Source organism: Chrysoperla carnea, chromosome 2 (genome assembly GCF_905475395.1).
Source record: "Chrysoperla carnea chromosome 2, inChrCarn1.1, whole genome shotgun sequence".
NCBI classification, from domain to species: domain Eukaryota; kingdom Metazoa; phylum Arthropoda; class Insecta; order Neuroptera; family Chrysopidae; genus Chrysoperla; species Chrysoperla carnea.
Window position 1 is genome coordinate 32,011,469 of NC_058338.1, and position 15,359 is coordinate 32,026,827.

General features: G+C 29.9%; 1 protein-coding gene across 2 annotated transcripts in view; it reads left to right on the forward strand.

Annotated features, from left to right (window-relative positions):
- The window catches only part of LOC123292368 (beta-1,4-glucuronyltransferase 1-like), a 160,969-nt gene that overhangs the window by 81,012 nt on the left and 64,598 nt on the right, over positions 1–15,359 (forward strand). Inside the window, exon 4 of one of the 2 annotated variants that reach the window (XM_044872996.1) lies at positions 14,087–14,124. The exons of the other annotated variant lie outside the window; for it this stretch is intronic. The gene's annotated coding sequence lies outside the window, so the exon portion shown is untranslated. The remainder of the gene's footprint in view (positions 1–14,086; positions 14,125–15,359) is intronic. 2 annotated transcript variants of the gene reach the window in all.

The window sequence follows — 15,359 nt, forward strand, 5'->3', positions numbered from 1 at the left end:
TTTCTTCCGTAATGTATTTATCTTAATGTTTATGTAGATTTAACCTTGTTGGTTTTTTTAAAGAGTGTAATTCCTGTAGCTTAAAGTTATTAATTTTTTCATTTATCATTTTTAAAGGTCGAATTAATTAAGAATGTGTGTATTCAATTATGAAATTACTACTTTGTCAATTTTGCATTACTTTTTCACACTGCAGTTTCTTATATCAATTGTTAAATGCTAAAAATTGTTATTCGTCAGTTTCTTTATCAATCGTTAAATGCTAAAAATTCTTATTCATATTATTCGCTAAGAACGAGAAAACTGTCTTTCGATATCTATCTTATATATTTAAAGGAGCAATTCTTATATATATATACTAGCAGATACTCGCCCGATTTGCTGGGCAATTTCTCGTTTAGACTATCACGTTATAGCCTTCATTTATGATACTCGCTGACATTGTAACTTTCTGTAGGTCCAATCATTAAATCAACCTGATTTTAATACTTTTTGGATCAAAATTACCCCATCCACCGAGTTTCAACAAATTCCAAAACAAAATTTTTTTGCGATTTTCTGGATTTTTTCCAAAGGGGACCCCTTAAAAAAAATTGCAAATATCGAGAAATTTTTTATATCTCCAATTTCGATAAAACTCAGTATATAAGGTAATTTTGACCCAAAAAGTGCAAAAATCGGGTGCATTTGATGACTGGCCGAATATTTTTTGAGATACGGACTAAAATCCATACAAATATTGCGATATCTCAGAAGCTCTGCATCCAATCATTAAATTAACCGGATTTTTATACTTTTTGGATCAAAATTACCCCATCCACCGAGTTTCAACAAATTCCAAAACAAAATTTTTTTTTTGCGATTTTCCCGATTTTTTTAAAGGGGTACCCCTTAAAAAAATTGCAAATATCGAGAAATTTTTATAACTCCAATTTCGATAAAACTCAGTATATAAGGTAATTTTGACCCAAAAAGTGCAAAAATCGGGTGCATTTGATGACTGGCCGAATATTTTTTGAGATACGGACTAAAATCCATACAAATATTGCGATATCTCAGAAGCTCTGCATCCAATCATTAAATTAACCGGATTTTTATACTTTTTGGATCAAAATTACCCCATCCACCGAGTTTCAACAAATTCCAAAACAAAATTTTTTTTTTGCGATTTTCCCGATTTTTTTAAAGGGGTACCCCTTAAAAAAATTGCAAATATCGAGAAATTTTTATATCTCCAATTTCGATAAAACTCAGTATATAAGGTAATTTTGACCCAAAAAGTGCAAAAATCGGGTGCATTTGATGACTGGCCGAATATTTTTTGAGATACGGACTAAAATCCATACAAATATTGCGATATCTTAGAAACTCTACATTGTAACTTATTATAGGTGAAATAATTTTTAAAACAACACATTTCTTTGCAGCACAAATTAAAAGAAAGGAAATGTCATCATTTGTTATTGTTTCTATAACATCGAATTATTTTAATTCTATAAATATTATTAAAATTTATTTGGATTATGTCATTAAACAATTTATTATTATGTCAAGGTCATTTTTAAACATAATAAAGAGGCAGGCGTGGTAATTTGTGACATTTTAACTCATTTCATCACCCACAAACTACTTTAATGTACAATCAACTGGAAGATAAAATATATATTCAAATTGAAAAATGTTTTTATTTTTTTTGTTTACACTTTTATGTTTTCAGTTCAGCTGCTTCAACAGCGCACAGTGTATTTTGAAAATATTCATTTAACATTTGACACGGAATCAAGGTATTGTGTAATGTTTTTTGGAATGAACAAAACCATAAAGAAGCCGAATCAATGAGCGAATTGTTCGTGAATTTGAATATGTTCTTGAATTTTTGAACCTAGAAATACTTTAAGGTAGTACTATCGGTAATATTCTCCATTAAATTTTTTTTCCTTAAAGCCTTTTCCAAGCTGAGCTGATTTTGAAGATCATCGCCAATTTTTAGTTTTTTCAAACGAAACAAAAAAAATCAAAATCGGGTTATCCGTTTAGGCATTACGATGCCACAGACAGACAGACACACACACATAGCGAACAAAATTATAACACCCCTTAAAAAATTAGACATTAGAAGATGTATTATCATCTACAAAGATTCATTTATAGAAATCCACGATTTCTTTTTGAGTACAGACTGAGATCGTCTCACATAATGTACTACTAAAACTTGTATACTTTGGATTACACAGAATCCATGTTGAAATCATGTCAATCAACTCTATCTGACGGAGGTTTTATGCTATTTAAGCTAAATGCAGCCTTTTTTTAAATTTACTTCCCAGTAAAACTACTTCTCTTAATATCTGCATCAAACACAATAGGAAATTCCAGTCAATGTTCTTAACAAAAATGAGTCATGGGTTGTTCTTTGTGTCAATGAATTTTATTTTATTTAAGATTTATTCAATTAGTACCTATATATAATCCAGTAAGTAGCCATGTCGCCCGAGAGTGCGGGGTAGTTTGAGTCAAATCCGGTAGTTCTGATTTTCTGCAGATGTTTATGATGTTGGTCCGATGAATAATCCAAGTTTGTGACATCGAGTCGAATGCAACTTTGTCAAAAATGTTTTTAAAGTAGGCTAAATTTGCTACAATATGAGACTAAAATTGTCTCTGTAGACCCAATAGTTTCTGAGGTAAAGACTTTCAAAGTTTATCATTTTTTCGAAATACTTATTTAGAATAATTGTTAAAATTTCGTAATATTTAAAAATATTTGAAAGAAAAAATCGATTCTAATTGTATTTATCGATTCGCAATTTATAATTTGAAAACTTTGAATTTTCGCATACCTTATCTGTAGAAAATAAATCTATATATTATAAATTCGAAAGTAAGGACGTTTGTGTGTTTGTTTGTTTGTTTGTTAAAAAAACTTCTTGTTTGTTAAAATTCTCTAGGAACCTTTTTTGAACTATCTCCTCGATAAATACATCGACGTGTTTTCGCACAAAACAATAATTTCAACAGATCAAGAGTTATAAAGGATGGATACTTTTGAAATGAACGCATTGTATACCATGGGTGTTTGTACTATCTAGGCATATACATATCGGTAGTATGACAGAATACATCCGTTTAGTAATGCATCTAAGCGGGAGGTATTACATACATGTATTGAACATTAGTTGGAAAACGCTTGGAGAGTGGGAATTTTTTAGTTACAGATAACAAGTAAGTTCATCAAAACTACAACTCTCTGCATGCATACAACAGAAGATCTGTCATATCGTATCTGTAGTCTTGCAACACATGTATATAATACCTCTCGCTTAGATGCATTACTAAACGGATGTATTCTGTCATACTACAGATATGTATACGCCTAGATGGTACAAACACACATAGTATATTTAATATTAAAAGACATCTATCATTTTTCTATAAAATAGATATATGTATATAAGATACCTTTCATCAAGAAAAATGAATCATATCATTAACAATCAATAGTAGTTGTCATATCAGTAGCAGTAAATTTTTTCAATCAAATAATAACACAAGAGCTCACAAAAAATAATAATTTATTTGTTAAAAAACAGACCGAGGGCTCATAATAATAAAAAAACATACATACACTAGTAAAAAATTTGATATGAAAACATATCAAAAATTCAGATTTTTATCTATACATTCATTCATTGTCTCAATGTTCGATGAACCCTTAATTTATATCACTATTTCGTTTTCTATATTATTCTAGGATTGAAACAAATAAAGAAGTATAAAAAATAATCAATATTGGTGATAATTATTAAACAGACAGAAATACAGACACCTGCTGGGGAATTTATTTAATGGTATTGTGAGTACATTGATGTACTTGTTTTTATTTTATTACTCATCGTCACAAAATGGTTTGTCATTGAGGAATGTTTGCTAAATAATAAACGTATACCGTCCTATACAGAATGGTCCTACGATTTTATGAGAAATATATTTTAAGAGCGCGATAATAATTTCAAGACGTCATCGCTGATGCGAATATTTTTCTACTTGGAAATAATTAGCTACGGATTCTAATCTCGATAGTGACAAGATGTCCAACATACGGACTTTCTACGAGAAATAATAACGGTTTTATCTAAAAAAAAAATTAAAAATACTTTTTAAGGGATCAAGCTTTTATTGTATTAAAAGTAGAAAATAATTGTATCTATAAGTCAATCATACCCGACTATTTGTAAAAGTTTGAGGCGGTTAATTTAAAATATCAAAAATGAATCGGAACGCCTCATCTACTCCACAAATAGTCGGATATGAGTGACTTATAGATTAAATTATTTTCTACTTTTTAGTACAATAAAAGCTTGTTCCTTAAAAAGTATTTTTTATTAAAATTTTTAATTTAAGACTAAAAAAATGTATTTATATAAAATATGGTAGAAGCGATGGGAAAATCAGGACGATAAATCAGGAAAACCTTACCATGCATTGTCATCCAAACTAAATGTGCATGCAAAATTTCAGCTCAATCGGTTGAAGATATCTACTTCAAAATTGAGTTCAAAGAATCCATCGTAACATGCATACATGCAAGTTAAATAAAAGCTTTTAAAAAATAAATAAAGCATTTGAGTTTTTTCTATATTATCAAATCGCAGAATACTCCCATCAAATTAGGTGAAAGTTTTGGAGGCAACAATGCCACCAATTCCAAGGCTAAGTTTTTTATCTGTGGAATAAAAGTTTTGTGGTTCATAAGCGCACAAAAAGTGATGATTTCGGAAAATCAACGATTTTCCACGTTTTTCAGGCGATTTTCCAAGTTATCGGGTGTAAAACTAAAGAACAATTTGTATCTTGGCTTCTTTAATTTTTCTTAAAAACTGTGCATTATGTTTTGTGGTCCAACCTGTTTAGAGTAAACTACAACTTTATTATCATTAATAATTATTTGCTAAAATCAACAACACGTTCAATGACTTCTCCTATCAATAAATGAATTTGTTGATACTTAGACGAATCATTTCAGACGAAAAAGAGTAAAGAAGTTTTTTTGTACCTCTACCTATGGGGCCAATTTTTTTTTCTTTTTATAATAGTTCAGGAAGGTTCATATATAAAGCCATTCTTATGGGCCAAATAGGCCAATTATTAGAATCTATTACTGAGGTTATTTTTGAAAATATTTTACAAAATAGGTCAGAAATGCATACACGAATTTTCGTGGTCGCTGGTCACTAATCTGAAGTCAAAATATCGACACTTCCAACCCCCCCCCCCCTGCATATCATCAATATCAATTTACAATTAATTTTATTTTCAATAAGGACAACATTCGTAATCTCAGCCAATAGACGATACCACTAATCAGAATCAGATTTGATTACATTTGGCACTTTTATGTTCTTTTGTTAACCGTAATCGAGCTAGTTGCGATTTTAAATTTTTCTTCACATTATAATGGTATAAAATAATGACTAAAATTTTTACGAAGTTAATAAAATGTATTAATGAAATTAATTACATATGTTTAAATTAAGTACTTCACTTGAATGATTCAAAAATTGAATTTAGTAACCCAAATGCTACGTGAATGCCACGCGACTTCTATATACAAGGTGAAGGAAAGAATATACATGAAATGGAAATGAAATTTTGCACGAAATGGGGACAGAAGCATATTTCGTTCTCTATAAAAACACATTGTGATGCTGTTATAAAAGACTTGTGTTGTTAAGCAACTTTTTGCAAAAGTTTTTTTTTCGATATCTCTATAACCATCTCTAACGCTAAGCAAAATATTAAGAATCGGCCCCATTTGCCAATTTGGAGTAGGATGAGTTTAAAGTTCTGATTTTTTCGGTTAAGTATCTTCAAAAGTGTGACCTATCACCAATGTAAAAAATCACCCAGTATGACTGTACCAAATTTCAACTCGACATCCTATAAATAACGAAAATATGAGGGTGCCTTCGTCTTAAATGCGACACACTGTATAAAGATAATATTAAATACGAAAAATAGAAACGAAAACAAAAACTTTTAGGAACTTATTAACTGCAGAGTTGGACTACAAACAACAAGCGTTGATCATGTACTATTTATTTACAAAGCAAAATCACATAGAAACGTAATCTCAATGTCGTTACAAAGCATAACATAGAAGTTTGAAAATAAAGCATGTTAACGGTAAATATACTCCATTATCTTCGAAGTACCAACTCAATAAAAATGTTATCGAAAACCTGTAACTAGCAATTTTATATCCATAACTCTTAGAAATAGAAACATCAATATTCGATTCTTTGGTCAATCTGTCTCAAGTGTTTCGATAGTTTTTCAACTCTCGTTACGGCTCTATTCAACATTATATAATTCCAACTATCGTCCGTTCAATAACCTAAAAAATACGTTTAAATCTACGGTCGTGTTACCGAAGTCTTTAACTTACACAAAACCTCTATAAATATTGTTTATATAATTTTATATGCAGGTTAAAATTATTTTAAATTGGAACATTTATAGTTACTTTTACGAAATTATAATTGCTTCACTTACAAAAAATATTTAATTAAAATAAATGGAAAATTATTAAAATTATCAATTATTAAAATAACATAATTGGAAAAAAGTCATTTTAATTAAATTTAAATTGTTAATTGATTACTTTCGATTATGTGTTGAAAAAATTTAAATAATAAAAAATACTTTTTTAAGGACGGACAAAGATTTTTATTTATTTTAAAAAATGAAAAAATAATTTTTGTTATTAATCGCTCATGCATGACTAGTATTGATTGTTTTGACTTCACTACTATATTAGAGTTAATTAAAAAATTATTATCTTTGATAAATATTTTTGTTAACATTAAAAATAGAGTGTATGTACTTTAAAAAATACATACATAAATGAAATTACAATCTCAATTACTATAAGTAATGCGTTTTATGGGTTCGATGTATTTTTCAACTGTAAATTCCGGTTAATCCGTATCTAGTAGCCCGATATTCATGAGCCCGACCTAGATGACACTCATATCAACTGTGGGAATTCCTTCAAATAATGATTCTAGCCTATCAATATAATTTTCATTCACGTTTATTTCAAGTTTTGAAGACTTGATGTTATACAAATTTGTTTGCCATTTATATTAATTCAAAACTGAAACATAGAACTTAAACACACAACACCTTTATATGATGGTTGGTCCGGCTGCCCCATTTTCTCGGTTCCGAGCCGAAGGAGGCTGAAAAGAAGATTATAAAAAAGTAGTCAATTTACTGTCCTACACATGTAACTTGATGCAAATTGTATAAAAACTCACGATTACTCAAAATTGCTTTCAAATTGATATTTTTTAGAAGTTTATTTTTGTAGATATTTTCAAAATATTTAGATTCAATTTTAACCGCAACTGTGTTTATTGATTTCAATGCCAGAGGCAGACAGGAGAACTTTCATGAGTGATTAATGATTGTCATGAATGAATGAGTGACTGTTGAATCATTGATACGCGTCCTCTCTGGAGCAATAAAGTAACTCAGTTCATTGGATCGATCTTTCAGTAAGTTCCCTGTAGACCTTTTACCGCCAGTCCGCTTCTAGTTCAATTTTTATAGATAATTTGCTTTAATTGAGGGCTAATACTGTTTTTGTAATTTCTAGGAGTGTTTGGAAAAAATGGAAATTTGTTTAATACTGTTTGTTTCTAAGTCTTCTTTCCCAGTGTGGAGACTTCTATATATAATAATATAGATATTAAATAATAATAGTGTGCAACAACAAACTTTTAATTAAATAGGAAAATTGATAAGTAAAACGGCAGAGTATTACTGCTAGTATACTACCCAAACTTTTTCAAAATTTTATCTAAAACATCTTGATAATTTTTTATTGAAATAGTAATTCAGATAACTGCTTTCACTTTTACTTATATAGATGGATAATTGGGCGTAAGTAGCTATTAGGCACTACATATATGTTTTATAGAACTACAAGCAGCTGTGCCTTTGATATGGTACCAAAAACAATCTTATTGCCCAATGTATTCAAAGACTATGATGAAGTCTTTTATTAAAGATAAATAAATTATCAAAAATAACCGTTACAAATTTTGGTTGTTGTGTAACATTTTAATTTTTACACACTTTTACATAGCTATGTAAAAAGAATGGTATTGTCTCCCCAATACCTCTATACACAAGCCTGAAAACATTAATTTTTAGAAGTGAAAACATTATTATTTAGAGAAGCTGACTGCATATTTCATCCAAAGTATACCATCATTAGCACAGTATCCGTAAATATTTAACGATGATATTCGGGATCGTTAAATGTACAGGCTTGGTTAAGACTGTAATAGTTATTATGGTGTTGCTGTCATGACAACAATTATTATTATCACAATTAACATCACCGTGTAAATCAAGCACGTCTTTAGAAACTCCTGTAACCATTTCGTGTCTTTATTTTCCTAGCATCGTTTGTTTTCTATTGAAGTGTTCAGTCTCAGCCTCATATGTTAAGTGGTATAATGTGTTGAGATATCAAAATCTATTAAATGTATTATATATGAGGAATATTAAATGTTATAATTAATGGCATATAATTGCCACTAGTTTTTAGACAACATGTCCTATAATAAAGATTAACCTTCAACCTTTATTAAGTTTTCTTATTATTCATTTTTCATGATTTATCGATTACCTCATCCGCTTTCGAAACTTTCCACACTTACAATATCTTTCAAAGATTTGGCAACTTTCCAAATATTGTGAAATCTGGACATTAAGCTTCAATATCAGAATTTTTTTAATATTATATACCTATATATCTATATATAGAAGTATTGAAAAGTCAATAATAATGAAATTTAATATAATTATATTAATCTTATAAAAATAACATTTTATCGTCTATATAAATAATAGTACGATTGTTATTGTTATTATTGATTCTTAGACGAATTGATTATATTTTATAATTCACTCTACTATCATAAATAAAAGTGATGGAACTAAGCTAATCAACATAAGAATCCTTTGGTTGCTTCGATAATTTTAAATTAATGTTTAGTTTGTTCAGGTCAAACTTTTTGGTTGACCCCTTCATCTGGTACCTTACGTAGCCGCTAATATCATTATCTTGGACAGTATATCGTATATCATTCTCATATAAGATCTAAAATTCTAAACAATCGATCCTTCTCGACCTTGTTTCGTGTATTTGGTTGCATTATCTGAGGACTGCGGAAACATCAATTTTTGCTTTTCGTGTATCTGAAAAGTTTTGTCGCAATTATCACAGAATGCGTGTAATAAATTTACTTAAGTTTTGTTCGCGATAGTAGATAGTGCAAACATATGTAAATACATAATGGTTATACTTAAACATTCAGTATGTGAACACAGAACACGGTTAAAATAAATTAAAAGTAAAACAAATTTCTATTTGCACTAGTAATACATGTATTTGCATAAATATGTAAACATTTTATTTATGGATAAAAATGAAAATAATTATCATAAATTCATGGGAATTCTTGTTGAATTGGTTAGTCCTTTTAAGTTTCTAAGTCTCTAATAGACTATTTTTTAGTGCTAGTAGACTCTGTTACTTTAAGGAAATTATATTTGGTGTTTTATTTAGTCCGATTGTGCTATCAAGTAGCAAATAATCAAACCTTTGGATTCGAATTTCAAGTCTTTGATGTTTGCAGACTATGTGCAATTTCTCGTGATTATTCTATGTAATTTTATTCCTACTATGTATTTTATAGCATACTCATGCAGTTGTCATTTTATCTTTTTAGATGCACCTTCGCCTTTTTTGTAGTTTTTATTCAATAAACTCTGCCAGTTTAGAACTTTGCTATGATAGAAAATCCGACTGTAATTCGGAAATTACCGTTTTCTCAATATACTTTCTTGAGAAGTCACCGTGCACATCTCGTTTTTTCTTCTCATTTTCATTTCATACCATTATCTGCACTAGTGTTTCCTGAAGATGTTTTTCCATTCTCATAAGTTTTTTTACTGTTGTTTTCTAATCTCTAACATTCAGATCTATTACTATAGATCGCTATCTAGGATTTTCTTGCTTTTTTCGCCCACTCTTTTCAAGTGCACTGGCCATGCTAATGAATTTGTTATAATATTATTATTAAATCTGGCTTTCAAAATATTTTCTCAAGTTCTCTATCCGATTTGAGTACCACAAAACGTTCTCGGAACATAAAATTATCTTACCCAAATGAAATTTTGTCAATATAATGTAGTTCCTCAATTAACATATATCTGAAGTATCTATATAAATTTAGAAAACTCCTATCTTAATGTTTAAGAATATGCCATCTTAATTGGCGGAATATGTCAAGAAAAGGCAAATGGTTGTTAATATTTTTTCAATAAGTCGTTTAATTGACATGTTTCCCGTCTTTCACATTGAAAACGTCCCAATTTCAAAGTTTTGTAAACTTAAACGTTGTAGGTTACACTGAAATGAAGCCACTCACGAAGTTTCGTGTGTTATTCACGAAACCATACCCACTCTCTGTACTGTAGACTATAAAGACTTCACTTATAATCTTCACCATTTTTTTAGACTCTTAAAAGTATAGTGACACAACATTTAACTCTTGAGAATGATCAAATAAATACCACTAAGATTCCTCTTCTACATTAAAGTATTTCGTTTTTTAAACTATTATTGAAATTGAACAACACAATTACACAACACATACATGCTCCAAACCACGGCCACGGCTACGTGAATACGTTGACAGTCTATTCTACACACCACATCCATGGCTGCTGGTTACTTGTACTCTTGTAGTAATGCTGCTGCTGAATGCTGATGATAATATGTTTGTGGTGTTGTTTTATATTTCTGGTCGTTGGACTTACAATAATATAATTATGGGTCTGGCTGACTAGATGTGGCGGCTTGTGGGCATATTGACGACACACAATAAATATACAAACAACACACACACAAATGGCACCGTTCTCTACTGTACAGTGTTGTGTTATGTCGTTCCAATGAGTTTGTTGTGTTGATGATTGCTGTGCGTATAGTGGACATGCAAGTTCAATGTCGGACTATGATCCCGTACTTTACAATTTTATATATAATATAATATACCTTTCGTTATTAACTTTTTGATTGAAAATGATTGTTTTCACTCCGAAAAACGAAATCGAAAGTTTAATAATAATATCTTTATGTTTTGAGATGTCTCATATGTGTGTGTGTATGTTATCTTCGTCAAACTGCGTCACTAAGTTAAAAATTTTTACTGTGGATAAAATTCTACTTTCGAAATCTGTTGATTGTTTCTTACCTATGGAAACAGGCTCTTGATAAGAATAAGCATGTCTTCCAGGAATGGCTGTGGGTACTGGCCCCAGCCGAAGAGTACTTAATTTTCGTTCCGGTTATATTAATGATACAGGAATACCATCTTCTCTGAACTAACTACCGGCAAAGAACAATGTAAACTTATAATATAAGTACTGGAACATAGCTAAGTGTTCTTAAAAATTGCCGAAATCGATGAGAAATGGTACAAAGCCAAATAAAACCATCCTAAAAAGGCCAATATAAAGTGGTCAGGATACAATCAGAGGCGTTCTGAACTACCAGGGCCCTTTATATATAATAAAGAGCGATAGGCCACTATGAGAGAAGTCGAAATCGCTCGGCGTTAAATCTATTGCTCCAGCAAAGTTTGGTTCATGTGGTGCGATTCTGCCTTCATGTATCACTCTAGCTTTATGAGTAATCAATTGGAGTAAGCTATTGGTCTGATCTAAGGGCCATATCACCCATGGCTTGGTATTATTATAAACTATTACTAAAAAGTATTATGATATTATACTTTATAAATAATGCCAAGTATTTATAGTTAATTTCATTAATTATTATTATTATTATCATCTTCTTGCAAATATTTATATGAAATTTTTATGAAGGTTGATTGGTTTTTTGTTTTTAATTTTATTTCAGTTTGAATCTATCATTCATAATTGTTTTACCTGTAATTTGGATTGCATGTTTTTAGTTTCTAACCTTACAAAATAAAATGAAACAAAGAGAATCTTTTAGAATTTCTTGGAAAATGTTGAAGGTTAAAAGTCTTATTATGTGTTAGAGAGCCCGTAGAGACGTTCCTACTATTTCAATAAATGCTTCTACTTTTTTAATAAATGCAGTCAGTTAGATCGAATAAGTGCAATTTTGCAAGTCACTACAATTTGAACACTTTGGATAGGCGCCGCGTATCGATTATAGTTCTATAAAACAGAAACTAATCGTTACTTTTTTATAGATGTATCCAATTTATTGCAATAACGGAAAATTGAGATAGTTTGCTTGAATTACCTTTTTACTGGCTTTTTTTGTAAATACATATTTTCTGTCGTTTAAAATCCCTATAGATGTATATTTTACTATTCTACTATTAGTTTAGAAATTGAAAACTATAAGCCACTCTGACGTATTGAAAAATGATAAATATTATCTCTTTTTCTGCAAGATTCTGTGTTTAGACAGTTTTGATTGGTCGTTTGAGCGTTACTAATCAAGTTCGATACCCGTATTAGAAGAAATAAATAAAAACAAATTGTCACCCACGAGTACCGCTATAATTAAAATTCTAGCTGGGCCCCGCGGTGTAACCCATTAATCAAACCTTCTTCATAAAATGCGCTATAAATCTATTTCGTCAACTTTTACAAAACCCTTTAAAAAACACGGTTCCTGTATGCTATCCCATAGGAACCGTGCATTTTTCCCGGGTAATTTAGCCTATGCCATTTTCTGACCAATAAACTAACACTACCTATGCAAAAAATCATGTCAAATCTTTGTTCTATGAAAAATTAAAACAATTCTATCCCTCGGGAACTTTGATAAATAGTATCTTTTATTCTGCAAGACTCTGTACATACTTTTTACCGGTATAAAAAGGAGCCTATGTGCTCGATATTCGTTCTTAAATAATAATTAATCAGATTAGAACAAGGAATAGTGCGGTTATTTTTCACTTGATTCTCCTTTTTTAAATAAAATTCCAGAAGGCAACCTCTCTCTTCTATCAATTTTAGATAAATGATTTTTTACATTAGTTTTTTTTTTTTTTTCTTTTACGGTAATATCCGGTTTTAAACGTTGTTATATCTCTTTGCACATTACTGGGATAGTTACATCCCTCAACTCACGATTAAAATAACTTTATGATGTGCATCATACAAATGTGATTTATGTTCAAATAATTCAATTAATAAATGAATAGCTTCACGCCTCTACATTTTTTAATTACTTTAACATTTCTTTATAAATATATATTTGTACAATATTCAAACAAACCAGAATTACGTAAACATCACCAAATATTACAAGAATAGTGTGGAAGCTTTATAATTTCAATACTGCTTGGTGACTTGTGTTATACATAGCAAATGCTGCAAGAGGAGGAGATGGCTGTAGTATGAAGCAGAGAAGTGAGATAGATTATTCTATAAACTCCCATGTTCTTCAGTTTTTAGTGAAGAAATTAGTGATACCAAATTTTAATCGCAACACCTGACGAGCAAAGCACTCGGGAACTGAAGGTACGCTACTTGTAAGAAGTATTGCCACAGTGGCATTCCGAACAATGTGGTGGAAAGAGGTTGAGTTTTTTACCTTAAGAAAAAGCTTTTTCACGAAAATCCCAATGCACATGCGTTAATTGAATAAAGAACTCGAAAACCATACTTTTTAAAGAATCTCGCATTTTAATAAATAAAATAAAGCTCATAAAGTATGAAATGAATTGACATCACTTATTACTTAAGTAGGACCAGATTGTATATGGGCAGATTTCCATGGGCCTCCCAACAAAGTGAAAAATGTAAGCAAATTTTTGTGTAAAAGAGGACCTCCAACACTTGCCCATGAAGCTTTGCCCTGATTTTTCTCAGTAATGTTCTCATTACGTATTTCTGTAATATAATTCATTCCATAAATCATATGTTTAGTCATCGTATAAATCAATGTATTTTAAGATGGCCAATAAGTGTAACTAATTTCTTAACTTTTCATTTACAGATAAGAAGTGCATTTCACTATAAATGTGGTTCAAACACGTGAGTACCTACCTAAATTTTGTTATCATTAGTTTTGTTTTTTATACATGGGTACATTCTTAGTAGCGATATCAATGAAGTTAATCTGTATCATAGAAAACGTATCAGTAGCTATTTTTATTATTTCGCCTCTAATGACGATATAAAATTTATGATATCATTAATCTGAACGCATATTGAAAAGTAAAAAATATGTTGCAATCGCTTTTTAAAAATTTAAAAAAAATGTGATCACCGCAGCACTATACGCAAAAGTGTAATGCCGAAATAGCATAAGTCTGAAGCAGATATCGGGTTCTTTGGAAAACTAATTTTATACAATTTTTGTTTAAATATTATTTCGTGACTAGCTTGGACGAAGCGTAAATTTAATAAATTTTAATTTCACTTTCAAATTTTGTCAAGTCTAGTTTTACATTTTTATGGGTAATATGGTCAATTCGACATCAGGGTTATCCCCTATTAAATTAGAAAAAGATAATTAGAATCTAATCTAATTGGGTTTAAATGCCTTATATCCTTAAAATATATTAATTAATTAAATTGAACTGTATTTTGTCTGACAACTCTAGCGAGTTCAACCCTACATCAACAGTCTAAACGCTTGACTACTAAAAAAAAATTGCAAAATAATAGTTAAATATTCATAAAACGTATCTTAAGATTTTTTATTATCTTTCCTTTAAATATTAAAATGCAGTTGCAACGTCTGTCACAAGGTGTAAATATAAGACGTTACAGATATGATCTTTTACAAATTTCAGAGAAGTAAATAATATATTAGCATAAATACATATAAATGAAATATTATACTATGCGTTGGGTGTAGAACAGGGCTAGGGTCAAATAGTAAATTTACTTCATATTATGAAAAATTCTTACGATAAGTTATTCAATAAAATTAAGTTCAAAAACTAAAATCCCGACGACTACAAAATCACGCTCTTAAAAGTATGAAAACAAGAAAATATTTTCAACTGAAATTGTTATGATAAGTAAAATGGTCATTACAGCCGGAAACCTCTAAGATTAAAAAATTTTCCACAGGACGGAAAAGACTAAAACTTATCTACGAAAATTCTTTTGTGCAAAAATTACATGCTTCGTCCTAATGAATCCATTTATCCAATTGAGAAACCCCATTAATAAATACCGTACATTTTGAAAACGAACATACAATAATAAAGTTCGTTCAATGAACTGCCCCATTAATTTAAAATGAAAAACTTACAAAG